General features: G+C 50.4%; 1 protein-coding gene across 2 annotated transcripts in view; it reads left to right on the top strand.

Moving 5' to 3' along the window:
- The window catches only part of CHDH (choline dehydrogenase), a 31,306-nt gene that overhangs the window by 863 nt on the left and 17,622 nt on the right, over window positions 1-12,821 (top strand). The window contains exon 2 of one of the 2 annotated variants that reach the window (XM_017851889.1): window positions 5,426-5,496. The exons of the other annotated variant lie outside the window; for it this stretch is intronic. The gene's annotated coding sequence lies outside the window, so the exon portion shown is untranslated. The remainder of the gene's footprint in view (window positions 1-5,425; window positions 5,497-12,821) is intronic. 2 annotated transcript variants of the gene reach the window in all.

A 12,821-nucleotide genomic window follows, 5' to 3' on the forward strand; every position in this document is an offset into this window, starting at 1 on the left:
GGGCTAACAGTGGAGCCACAGAGGCTGGAACTGCTGCTTCAGCCCCCTCGGTTTGCAAACGACAGGGTTGTGGTGACCAACTCAGGGCCATTTAAACTTGTAGGCAGAATTAGCTCCATTCTACAAATGAAAAGACGGAGTCCTAGAGAGGGGTATGGAACTTAGGGATGTGTTGTCAGCTGGTGAGAGGTAGTACTGAGTCAAGCAGCTATTTTAGCTGAGGCCCTACTTGTGTGCCAGGCCTGGCCCACCTGCCAGTTTGGTTAGGGCTTGCATGGACTGGGGATCAGCCAGAGGTTTGGGCTCTGGCATGCATACGTGTGGAGTTGCAGGTAGCATTTTCAGAGAATTGCTCCGGTTCCTGACCAAGGAACTCAGTTGAGGTTGTGGCCGCACCCCTGCCTGGGGCTGGGCCACCCTGAGCCCCTCATTCCACTTCTCTGAGTTGCTTTGGGCCCTGTGGCCCCTGAGAACATTTTCAGCTCTAATAGTCATCTTCCTGTTCAGCAGATACGTGCTAGGTGCAAAGGTGCACGACACATGGGTGCTGGCTGATGGGTACTCCTGGAGTGAGGATGAGTGCAGTGAGAAGTATTTTCAAGGACACAAGTGCCCGCCCTGCTGCGGAAGCCCAGCTGAAAACAGCCTGGTCTGCAAGCTCAAGAATGTGAACTTTGGCCGGGCGCGGTGGCTCAAGCCTGTAATCCCAGCACTTTGGGAGGCCGAGAGGGGCGGATCACGAGGTCAGGAGATCCAGACCATCCTGGCTAACCCGGTGAAACCCCGTCTCTACTAAAAAATACAAAAAAACTAGCCGGGCGAGGTGGCAGGCGCCTGTAGTCCCAGCTACTCGGGAGGCTGAGGCAGGAGAATGGCGTAAACCCGGGAGGCGGAGCTTGCAGTGAGCTGAGATCCGGCCACTGCACTCCAGCCTGGGCCACAGAGCGAGACTCCCTCTCAGAAAAAAAAAAAAAAAAAAAAAAATGTGAACTTTGTCCCATGGTGCTGAGGAATAATGGTACAGGCTTAGATGGTCATCAATTTTCAGTTTTAGAAAGGCCACCTGGGTGGCTCTGCAGGGCAAGTAGAGGGCTCGTCCCTCAGACGAAGGAGCAGGCAACCATTCACTAACATGCGTTCATTCCGTATCTGATTCTGTACTGTGGGCCAGGCTCTGGGCTGTGCTGGCTTTTCAGCTGTGTGCCAGGGCAGGCCCTGCTGTGGTGAGCTTGGTGTTGTTTGGCACACGGGCTTTGAGACAACCAGGGGTGCAGAGGTTAGGCCTGGAGACAGGGTTCATGAGTCAGACTTTCTCAGGGGGCAGTGGAGAGGAGAGGAGGATAGAGCCCTCCGGAGGAGGGCTTGCGGGAGGAGGTGGGGAGGTCTAGGAGGGGCTGCAGCAGGAACACCCAGTAGTGAGGGAGGAGCTCATGGGGTCAGATGGGGCAGAGAGATCAAGGGCACTGAGGCTGGTTGGTGGCAGTCACAGGTAGCCTTGGCAAGAGGAAAGGGGAGGTGGTTTTGTGAAAAGAGAAGGGCCGAGGTTCTTTCTCCAGGGGAAGAAGTGTCAGGTGAGGGTGGTCTGGAGGTGGCTGAGCTGTGAGTAAGGAGGAGGAATACTCAGGCAGGGGCTGCCAGACAGACCCAAGACACAGCCCAAGTGGCTTTCCTGCTGTCCTGGTTTCAGGATGACACTACCCTGGCCCCCTGGGGCTTAGGGATGGGGTGAAACCTGGTTCAGTTCCATAGTTGGGGCTGTGGAGTGGAGGAGAGGGTGTGACAGGCCCTGCAGCCACAACTGGAGGTTGAGGTGGGCAAACAGGGTGTGTCTGTCTTTCCCCTGGGGGGGGTTCCCCTCCCCCCTGCCCTGCTGGCTCAGAAGGCCATGCCTCAAGTGGTCCTGCATGAGAGGTCCCAGGTGGCCTGCTGGAAGGGACACAATTTTTTTGGGTGCCTAAGCCGGATAACTTTGTGGCTTTTTGAACTAGAGGCTCTGGCAAGTCACTTCTGAGTAGTTTCCTTTTCTGTAAAATGGGGTGGTGATAGGAGCGATGAAGTGATTTGAGTCTATGAGAGAAGCGACCTTTGGAGATTTTCTGACCTCCCTCTGTCATAAATTCTGCTAGGTCTGGGTTTCTGAAAGAGCGATCAGGCAGTGTGCCTTCCTGTGCAGGGGGGCTTTCTAGGTGCTCATTAAATGCTTGAATGGATGAATAAATTAACACCTACCTTCCTCCAAGGCCAGTGCCTGTGACTGCCCACCCAGGGGAGCTGGTTTGAACTTCCTCCTCTTGCTTCACAGGCAGAGCAAAGGTCAGGGCCTCTGCCAGAGCCTGGAAGATCACTGGGTCAAGTACCCATGGCCCTGACCCAGACCCTAGGCACAGGCTCTGTGCAGCCATGGTGTAGTGAGATGCCTGGCTTCCAGACTACCTGGTTCTGTGACTCATTCACCATCTGTTGGCCTTGAGTGAGGCTCTTGGTCTTTTGGAACCTCAGTTTCTCCATCTGTAACATGGGACTGACATCAGTTCTGCCTCCCCAGCAGGGCTGTTAGGAAACGCAGAAGAAACAGCAAATAGGAAAGCAAATTGAAGGATTTAAGAGTGCTGTGTAAATTTAGGGGCAAGAGAGGCAGAACCAAAAAAAAAAAAAAAAAAAAAAGGAAAATTCCCTAGGACCCAAGAATCACGGTAATCCCAGATTCTGTCATTGTTATTCAGACCTTTGCTTCTTTGCCTGATCCATCCCTGGGAGAACAAGGCCATCAGGGTTGTTGACATGTCCCGCGGGTCCAGCTTCCACCCACACAGGTGGAATTTTCCACTTCGTTCTTTTGCAAATATTAATCAAAGCCCTGGCTGGTCAACAGTGGATTCATTGTCTCGTGAAGAGTGAGCCGTTTCTAGCACATACTGGCTGTCTCCCAGGGACTCTGGTGGTGAGCCTGAGCTGGGAGAGGAGCTGTTAGGAGCACTCCTGGCATCGGTGCTCCCTCAACCCCGTGTTCTGCTCCAGGTGGTTAAGCTTGGTCAACTTTAATGCCTGCTTTGAGGGAAAGACCCTGAAGCCACACTGAGGGCTTGCACCCTACTGTTCCCAGCAAGGCTACAAAACCACATTTTCTCTGCTGTAGTAGGAGGGGCTGACCCAGAAAAGCCCACAGACTCAGGCCAGGTGTTAACTCAGCTTTAATCCCACTCGTCCTGGTTCCTAGGAGAAACCCCTTGAAGTCACATACATGTGTTCTGTTCATGGCTGTGGTCCCTGGGCCTTGTCTCCTGGGTACTTGCATTGATTTTCACATTGTTGTTATCACACTAGGGTCTCAAAGAAAGCCTGGAATGCAGAGGAGGCAGGAACTGTTGTGGTTCTCTCAAAGCTCCATCTGTAAACAGGGGTGATGAAGTTAGCCTCATAGGGCTGCAGGGAGGACCACCCTGTCAACCTATGTTGGGCCCTATGTTGGGCACATGCAACAGGATTGGTGGTATATTTTTTGATCCATGATACTTGAATGTATTTGTTATTAATAATATTATTGGTCATAGATGTAGCATCACATTCCACACTTTATGGAGGAAGAAACAAGATGAGTGAGGCTATGTAAGAAGAGGGAGGATGAAACTCAGGCCATGCTGTGAATTTGATAAAATCACTATGTGGTTTGGTTTTAGTTTTGTGCTTTGTTTTTCTTTTCTTTCCTTTTTTTTTTTTTTTTTGAGACAGAGTGTTGTTCTGTTGCCAAGGCCGGAGTGCAGTGGTGCAATCATAGCTCACTGGGTTCAAGCAGTCCTCCTGCCTCAGCCTCCCAAGTAGCTGGGACTACAGGTGCACACCAGCACACCACCATGCCTGACTTTTTCTTTCTTTTTTTTATTTTTATTGTTTAGAAATGGGGTCTTGCCATGTTACCGAGGCTGATATTGAACTTCTGGCCTCAAGCAATCCTCCTGCCTTGGCCTCCCAAAGTGCTAGGATTACAGGCATGAGCCACTGCACCTGGTCCTTTTAATTCTTTGAAATGTATTTTTAGCCCTTGGCCCTCAACAAAACCTATGAAATGAGTGGTTGCATTTTCATTTCATAGATGAGGAAACTGAGGCCCAGGGATGCTAACCACGAGTGGTAGCAGAGTGGAGACTGCAACCTAAGGATCTTGACTACCAGCCACTTTCAATTCTCTTTCAGTGTAGTAAAACTTGAACATGGAACACCAATGCATGAAACCGACACAGGTGACATTGCATATTCATGTGAGTTTAGTTTGTTTGTTTATTTATTTATTATTTATTTTTGAGACAGAGTTTCACTCCTGTCGCCCAGGCTGGAGTACAGTGGCTCACTGCAGCCGCTGCCTCCTGGGTTCGAGTGATTTTCCTGCCTCAGCCTCTTGAGTAGCTGGGATTACAGGCACCCAACACCATGCCCGGCAAATTTTTGTATTTTCAGTAGAGATGGGGTTTCAATGTTGGACAGGCTGGTCTCGAACTCCTGACCTCAGGTGATCCGCCTGCCTTGGTCTCCCAAAGTGCTGGGATTACAGGCGTGAGCCACTGCACCCAGCCTGTGAGTTTATTTTGTAACTTTATATTTGTGATTTGTGTGTGTGTGTGTGTGTGTGTATCATAGTTAGAACAGCGATACCATTTTCAGGAGCACACTAGAAACCTGGGGCCATGGGTGCAAGTTGATGCAGCTCCTGATTTATTTCGGTATTTTAGTGATAGAGTGATTTCCAGTTGATACAAAGAAGCAGTCAGTTTTTCAAACGCTCACCTTGCAATCTTAGGACTCTCTGCAGTTAAACCCATCCAGAAGTTTGAAGGGGAAACAGCAGTGGGCATGTATGTGAAAATTGGCTGGCTAACCATGGCTGGCCAAGGTGCTTTGACCAGCAGGGTCACCTAGCACACAACCTGGACCTTGCAGTGAGCTATGATCCTGCCACTGCACTCCAGCCTGGGCGACAGAGGTGTCTGCTGGAAGTGGCTCTGCTTGTACTGGTGTGGAAGTGTGCCAATGAGCGCAGAAAATCAAACAGGCTTTGCAGCGCCTGTGATGCGTTTATAGGAAGTACTGGAGTCGGCACAGCAGACGGTGGGAAGAGAAGCTTTGTCCTGGCGTCTCTGGCCAACCTCCTAAGCTGATGGATTTGGGGTCTCCAGGGGATCCATGTCTGGTACATAGCAGTGCTTCTCAAACTCTCCATGGTGAAAGACTAGATGATTGTTTTTAAAATTTTAATCTTTCATGGGCCAATTTTAAAAATATGATGAAAATTGTTATAATAAGATTGAAGATATATAAAAAGATAAACCCATTATCTGCTTATTAGACTCGACAGACATGAGGTTGCTGTGTCAAATGATAAAACTGTAAACGTTTCTACCCTCTGACTTGATTCTGTACTTATCTTTCTCAGACAAGCACAAAAAGTGCGTAGGCCAGCCCTGGTCACAGAGTGCACCGTATCCTGTCACTTCTGCATGTGAGGTGGGTATTTTTTAACTGAGATTTCAAAAAAAAAAAAATAGGTTAAAAGTTTACTTGAAAAAGGAAGCTGGCCATGAGCATTTGCAGAACACCCCAAACTTCTGGGGAATCGTTGGAAATCCCTCGCTGCCCACCAGGCCCTGTGCCACAGAGATGCTCCCACCTTTTTGCTTTTCCTCAGTTCTCTAGTGGGATCTGAGATTTCAAACAAACAGCAACTACAAAAATCCTTTTTATCGTGGAAGATTTGAAACCTATATAAAATTAGCCAGAAGAGATGATGGAGACAGGAATTTTGTGTTCTCATCACATAACTTTGTTAGCATCACCTCGTGGGGGTCCTGTTTTGTATGTCCCACTGATCGCTGGGGTGACTGTAAGCCAAATCCTAGATAGCTTTTTTTTTTTTTTTTTTTTGAGACAAGGTCTTTCTTTGTCATCCAGGCTGGGGTACAGTGGCAGGATCATAGCTCATGTAACCTTGAACCCCTGGGCTCAAGCAGTCCTCCCACCTCAGCCTTCTAACGAGCTGGGACTACAGGTGTGTGCCACCATGTCCAGCTAATAAAAATTTTTGTAGACATGGGATTTCAAAATGTTGCCCAACCTGGTCTTGAACTCCTGGCCTCAAGCAATCCTCCCACCTCCACTTCTGCATCCCAAGGTGCTGAGATTAAGGGGTGTGAGCCACCACACCCAGCCTTAAATATTTATCTTTAGAAATAGTTAGAAATAGTTGAATTATTCTCTTCTGGTTATTTTGAAATGTATAATAGATTGTTAACTACAGTCACCATACTAACCTGTCAAATACTAGATCTCATTTCTTCTAACTGTATATTAGGTATTTCTTCTATCTAACTATATATCTTCAACCCCCCATTCTCCCTTCTCTTCTTGAACTCTGATAACTACCCATCTATTCCCTGTCTTCATGAGATCCACTTTTTTAGCTCCCCCACTATGAGTGAGAATGTGGTTTTTGACTTTCTGTGCTTGGCTTATTTCATTTAACATAATGACCTCCAGCTCCATCCATGTTGCTGCAAATGACAGGAACTCATTCTTTTTGACAGTTGAATAGTACTCCATTATGTATATGGATCATATTTTTTAAAAATCTATTTGTCCTTAGGTTGATTCCATGTCTTGGCTATTGGGAATAGTGCTGCAGTAAACATGGGTGTGCAGATATCTCTTTGATATATTGACTTCCTTTCTTCTATATACCCAGCCCAGTAGTGGGATTGTTGGATTATATGGTATTTCTATTTTTAGTGTTTTGAGGCATCTCCATATTGTTTTTCATAGTGGCTGTACTAATTTACATTCCCACGAACAATGTACAGAGGTTCCTGAAAGGGTGAGTTTAAACAACATAACCACAGAATCCTAGTCACGTCTGACAAATAATGATTTCTTGACATCCTCACATACGTACTCAGTGTTCAAATGACCAGGGTCCAGTGAAGAGCAGCACATTCTCATGGTTGGATCTTGCTCCCCTCACAGCCTGTTGGCTTCCCATTCTCTCTCTCATCTGTCTCTCCTTTATCCATTCTATACTTGGATTTACTGTTGAAGAACTGTGTGGGGTTTCCTTGCGTCTGGATTCTGCTGATGATAGACCTTTGCAAGTTGCTCTGACCTTTGCGTTTCTTGTGAGTTGGTGGATTGATCTAGAAGTGTGATCAGATTCAGGTTTGAACTTTTGGACAAGGATGTTTTGTACGTGGTGTTACATTCTCCCGTTCAGACCCCTGCCTGGACCGTATGGAGAAGTCGGTCTTTTAATTGCCTCCTGTGTGTGAAGTCACCTTGGTGAGTCCCAGCTGACCCTCACCCATATCTTTTTCTCCTTCTGCTGGTCCTGGCTCCCCCTTGTTCTGAGATCACCCTGGCTACTCTGTGGAGAGCTGGTTCTGGGGTGGCCTGAGGAGGCAGCATTAGTAGCAAGGACAATGCTAGGACGTTGTGGGGAGGGTCCCAGTGGGAGATAATGGGGCCTGATCCAGGTGGTGTCCAAGGGGTGGACAAAAGTGGGCGGATTCTGCAGCACCGGCCTCATCCGTATGAGAGAAGCTACTACCACCTAGGCCTCAGCTTCTGTGTCTGCTTTTCCTCCCCGGATAGTGCATTGTTATATACCAGTCACATGACAAGCGTTTATTGAGTGCCTGCTGCGTACCTGGCTCTGGGGGCTTCCAGCTCTCCCCCACTGCTGTCTGTAAGTGAATGCACATGGTAGGAAGAGCAGCTCTGTGGATGGGCTCTGCCAGGTGGGAGCTTGGTAACTTGTGGCCTCTGAAGCCTGCCCTGTGCCTGGCGTGAGGAAGAGCCTTCAACTCCCCTGGAGAGGGAACAGCAGTTGTCTTTCTCTTGCTGCTATGTTACTGCATAAGAGCTGGGACAGCAGCGCCTTCTGTCCCCTCGGCCTGCCTCTGGCTGTGCTCTGGCTTACCCACGCCCACCTCCCCACTTTCACCCGAGGCCCTCTATGCCACAGATCCCACTCACCCAGGCACAGTGCAGCCCGGAGTTCAGGGAGTTCACATCTGGAGTGGAGTGGCCAGTCTTCCTCAGGGGCCAGCCTAAGGCACTGCACCCCCTCACCCCCTAGTCTATCAGGTGCTTGACTCTGGGAGGGGCCCCTAAGGGATTCGGGTCTCCTCAGCAGCGACCTCTGTTGCACCCTGCCTCCTACCCATGGCTGGGCGCCCGCAGCACCTGCATAGACTGGATCCACAGACACGCCTCTGAGGGAAAGAAATGGTAGGTGACCCCGAGGAGCCGTCTCTGGAGGTTGAGTGCCTGGGCCCCCCACCCCTGTCTGGGTGTTAGAACTCCAGGTTTCCAATCTTATATTCTCCTTTTTTTTTTTTGTGAGACAGAGTCTCACTCTGTTGCCCAGGCTGGAGTGCAGTGATGTGATCTTGGCTCATGGCAACCTCTGCCTCCCAGGTTCAAGCGATTCTTTTGCCTCGGCCTTGAGTAGCTGAGACTTCAAGGTGCGTGCCACCACGCCCGGCTAATTTTTGTATTTTTAGTAGAGATGAGGTTTTGCCATGTTGACCAGGCTGGTCTTGAACTCCTGACCTTAGGTGATCTACCTGCCTCAGCCTCCCAAAGTGCTGGGATTACAGATGTGAGCCACTGTGCCTGGCCTCCCACCTTACATATACTCTGCTTTTGGTATAGACCACGTGAAGGTTTTAGAAAGTGGGGAAGCAGCTAGAGAGTAGAGGGGTGTGTGCGGAGGGCAGAGGCCTGGAATGTGGAGCACAAAGTTCCCAGGCTAAGGAAGCACCCACTGTGGGGCAGCAGAGGGGAGGCAGGAGGGCAGACTCCCTTCGGAGGAGCTACAGGCATTGGAGGTGCCCGCAGAGGCCAGCGCCCACGCCTTATCAACAGGAAACCCCTGCCCTGGGTTACACAGTGAGGCCTGGCAGAGCTCTGATGCGATGTCAGACTTCAGGGCTCCACCTCGGGTTTTTTTGGCAGCCTGTAGCCTCAGCCCAGCCCCATCTGCCCCTCTTCACCAGGAGGATCCAGAAGGCAGGTGGGCTATGCCCGAGCAGCCAAGGCACAAGGGGCCAAGTGGTGTGGCCTCGTGCACACTGTCCAATATCATCTCCCAGGTAGCAATTTCCAATTCAGTTGTTAATTGTGTATCAATATGTGGGAGATGAGATTCCTGGGAAGAAAAAGTTGACACTGAAGAAAATGCTTTTTTTTTTTTCCTTTTAGAGACAGGGTCTTGCTCTGTTGCCCATGCTGGAGTGCAGTGGAACAGTGCTAGCTCACTGCAACCTTGAACTCCTGGGCTCAAGTGATTCTCCTGCCTCAGCCTCCTGAGTAGCTAGGACTACAGGTACACACCACCGTGCCTGGCTAATTAAAAAACAAGGTTGTTTTAGAAAAAATTTCTGGGTCTTGCTGTGTTGCCCAGGCTGGTCTTCAACTCCTCAACTGCATCAAGCAATCCTGCCTCAGCCCAGAAGATGCTTTCAAAAACATTGTTTTAAACTTTTTAATTGAGGTGCAACATACATACAGTAAAGTGTCCATCGTGTTGGTTTTGATCTGTATGTATGCCTGGGTGACCATCACCAGGTTTGGATCCAGAACATTCCCAGGGGGTGCCTTCTGTTGGTCCTGGCACAGGTGTATGAGCTCAGCATCCACATCTCAGGCTGCCCAGGTTGGGTTTGCTGTAGGCCGCGTGCATCCTCATCCCCTGCATGTGTCTCCTCAGCCAGCATGACAGAGCGCCAGCCTCAGGCCAGGCTCAGCACACTGTGGGAGGCAAGGGCATGGAGCCCTCAGCCAGGGATGTGGGCCTTCCACAGCTCATCTCACTATTAGCCTGTTGAGGTCCCAGTAAGTGGCACAGAGAAGTCCCAGGATGGATGTGGTCAGTGGTGAGGAGGTCTTCCCAGGGAAATTCATGCCCATGGGAAAGTGAGGAGTGAATAGGTGAAAGGAGGTTAGGACCTGTACCTGGAAGAGGGAACAGCATGTGCGAAGGCCCTGAGGAGGAAGGGAGGGTGGACCAGGCACCTGGAGCCCTGGGAGTGAAGCTCGCAGTGGGACGATGGCCACAGAGGCAGGGGCCTGGCCTGATCGGGCTTAGGACAAGAGGGCCTGGGGGGCCATGGGGAAGCTTGTCCCACTGTCTTAGGGAGGTGGGGGGCCTGAGTTGGGGGTGGCATGAGATTCCTGTATGAGGAGGAGCAGTTGCCAAGTGTTGCTCCCTAGACCACCACTGCCTCTGGGCCCATCCAGGCCTCATTCTCAAACTGGGATCCTTCCCACCCTGGGCCACTGCACTGCACTCCCCTCAGCCCACCACAGGGCTGGGTATTCAGATGGTTGTGCTCCTGGGAGGCTCTGCTGGGCTGTAGGAAAGCAGCCAAACCTTCTTGGCTTGAGACCCCTGGCATGGGAACTTGGTGTCTTGCACCCTTTTGTGTGCTGACGATGACCTTTTGGCTTCTGTGATGTGGCTTTGTTGGTTGGGCCTGTGGTGGAGGGGGTCCCAGCCTTTGGCTTGACATGGGGCAGGGGCTTGACCACTTCAGGCTGGTTTCCCTCTCTGTGACATGGGGCTGATGGTGATGGAGTGATGATGAAGACCCTCCATCCCACCCAGCATCTTTGGGGGCTTAAATGTTATAACCCGTGTGACGTGCTCAGCAGGGGTAGCTGATCCTCTTAATATAACTCAGTTTGGTCCCCTGGTTTAATGGAGCTGTATGATCAGACAAAGGCAGCCACAGAGCAATGTGTTCTTACCCACACGAAGCCCAGCCTAGCATGTAGGGAATCTTGTTCGAGGTCTCACAGAGGTTGCGGGTCAAAGCCAGTACTAGAAGGCTAGATGGAAAAAAGCAGGTGACCTGCCCTGAATCCTTCTTTGGTGAATGACCCCCAGATGGGTAAAGGTGGCCATGGCCCTTACCACGTTTTGTAGTTACCCCAAAAGACTGTCATCATCAGCCTGGCCCATGGGCACAGGTGGTGAAGGTCAGTGCAAGCCTGGGGCGGTGCTGACTTCAGGGTGCCGAGGCTCAGGGCTGTAAAGTAACTTTCTGGGCTTTGAAGCTCATGAGTAGCTGAGCTTTGTGCTGGGACTACCCGAACCTTGTCCACAATGGGCTATGGTGGCCACTTCTTAAATGTGTTAGCAGGGTTCTTTCGTGTGGATGGACTCACTTTTTTAATGGGCAGTCCCTTACTGGGGGAGTGTTAGGTTGTTTGTAATTCTTTGCCGTTGTAAACAACACAGGGACAGGCCCCTTGTGCTTGTTTTCCTATGGTTGTGCAGAGCTCTCTCTTGATTAAATTCCCAGAAGCAGGATTGCTGAGACAAAGGGCTGTACCTTTAAATTGCATCTGTTTTTCTGGAAATGCTGACGTGCTCCCAGGCTGAACCCAAAGTGGAATCATTGTTTATCATTGGCCTTGTCCAGCCTGAGTTCCTCAAAGGCTGAGCAAGTTTTAGGCATCATTTTGCATGCAGGACTAGGCTGGTGTGGCTCGGCCTCGCTCCGGAGTTCTGTCTTCACCTCTTGGGCGACCAATGAAAGCTAGGACTGTAGTGGCCAAAGGATCTGATCCTATAGGGCACAGTACACTGCACTGGCCGAGAGCTAGAAAGAAAACGTGTGCACACCAAGATGTGGTGAGGGAGAAAGTGCTGCTGGGAGGCCTGCGCAAAGGGCCCTTTCAGGAAGCTTCCTTAGTACTCCAGCTGTGTGACTCTGTGGGCAGATGTGTTGCAAATATGGGTACTCCTGGAATGGTGCATAAGCATTTTCTTCTGGGCGTGATCCTTTTGCAACTTCACTCTACCAAAGTTATAAAATGTGTTGTGCAATTGGCCACATGCTCAAAATTACATGGAAATCTGTCTTGTCATATAAAGCAATCAGTTTTCTGACCACAAAATTCAGCAAACTTTTCAATAGCAGTCTTTGGATCCTTTTTTTTTTAATTTAGGGAGTCTCGCTCTGTCCCCCAGGCTGGAGTGCAATCTGGGCTCACTGCAACCTCTGCCTCCTGGGTTCAAGAGATTGTCCTGCCTCAGCCTCCTGAGTAGCTGGGATTACAGGTACCTACCACCACGCCTGGCTAATTTTTTTGTATTTTTAGTAGAGACAGGGTTCACCATGTTGGCCAGGCTGGTTTTGAGCTCCTGACCTCAAGTGATCCACCTGCCTTGGCCTCCCAAAGTACTGGGATTACAGGCCTCAGCCACTGCGCCTGGCCAGTTTTTGATTACTGATTTGAGAATTTGAAATGAGAATTGTTAGCTGTTGCTACAAAGGGCTATGGCAATGAAAGCCACCAGCCATATCAGTAGGAGGTGGTGGCCCCCGTGTTTGTTACTCCTCTCTCTGCTTGATCCACCCACTGCGGCCCTCACTGGCACTGGGGGCAGGGGTTTCGAGTTGACCGAAGCCTTGCCTCCCACACAGTGGTGCTGCAGGGACCAGATATCCAGCACCAAGGCCGGCCGGCCAGATGGAAGGTGTGGCTTGGTGGGGCTGCCCAGTGCCGCAGGAGACCTCATGTCACATGAATCTTTTCCTCTTGACTGGAAGGTAGAGCAGGCAAAAGTCTCTTCTTCCTCGTGCATGGTGGTTGGCAAAACCACATCGTCCTCTTCTGGTCCAAGCACTAGACTGGGCCTGGGCATGGTTGGTTTCAGGAAACAGAGTGGGCTGGGGATGCAGGCAGGACTTCGACTCCAACACCCGGAAATGAACACACATGCTATCCTGTCTTTCCCTGCTCTCATTCCTGCCCACCTTCCATCCTGC

The sequence above is a fragment of the Rhinopithecus bieti genome, unplaced genomic scaffold (genome assembly GCF_001698545.2).
Source record: "Rhinopithecus bieti isolate Rb0 unplaced genomic scaffold, ASM169854v2 scaffold_33647, whole genome shotgun sequence".
NCBI lineage: Eukaryota > Metazoa > Chordata > Mammalia > Primates > Cercopithecidae > Rhinopithecus > Rhinopithecus bieti.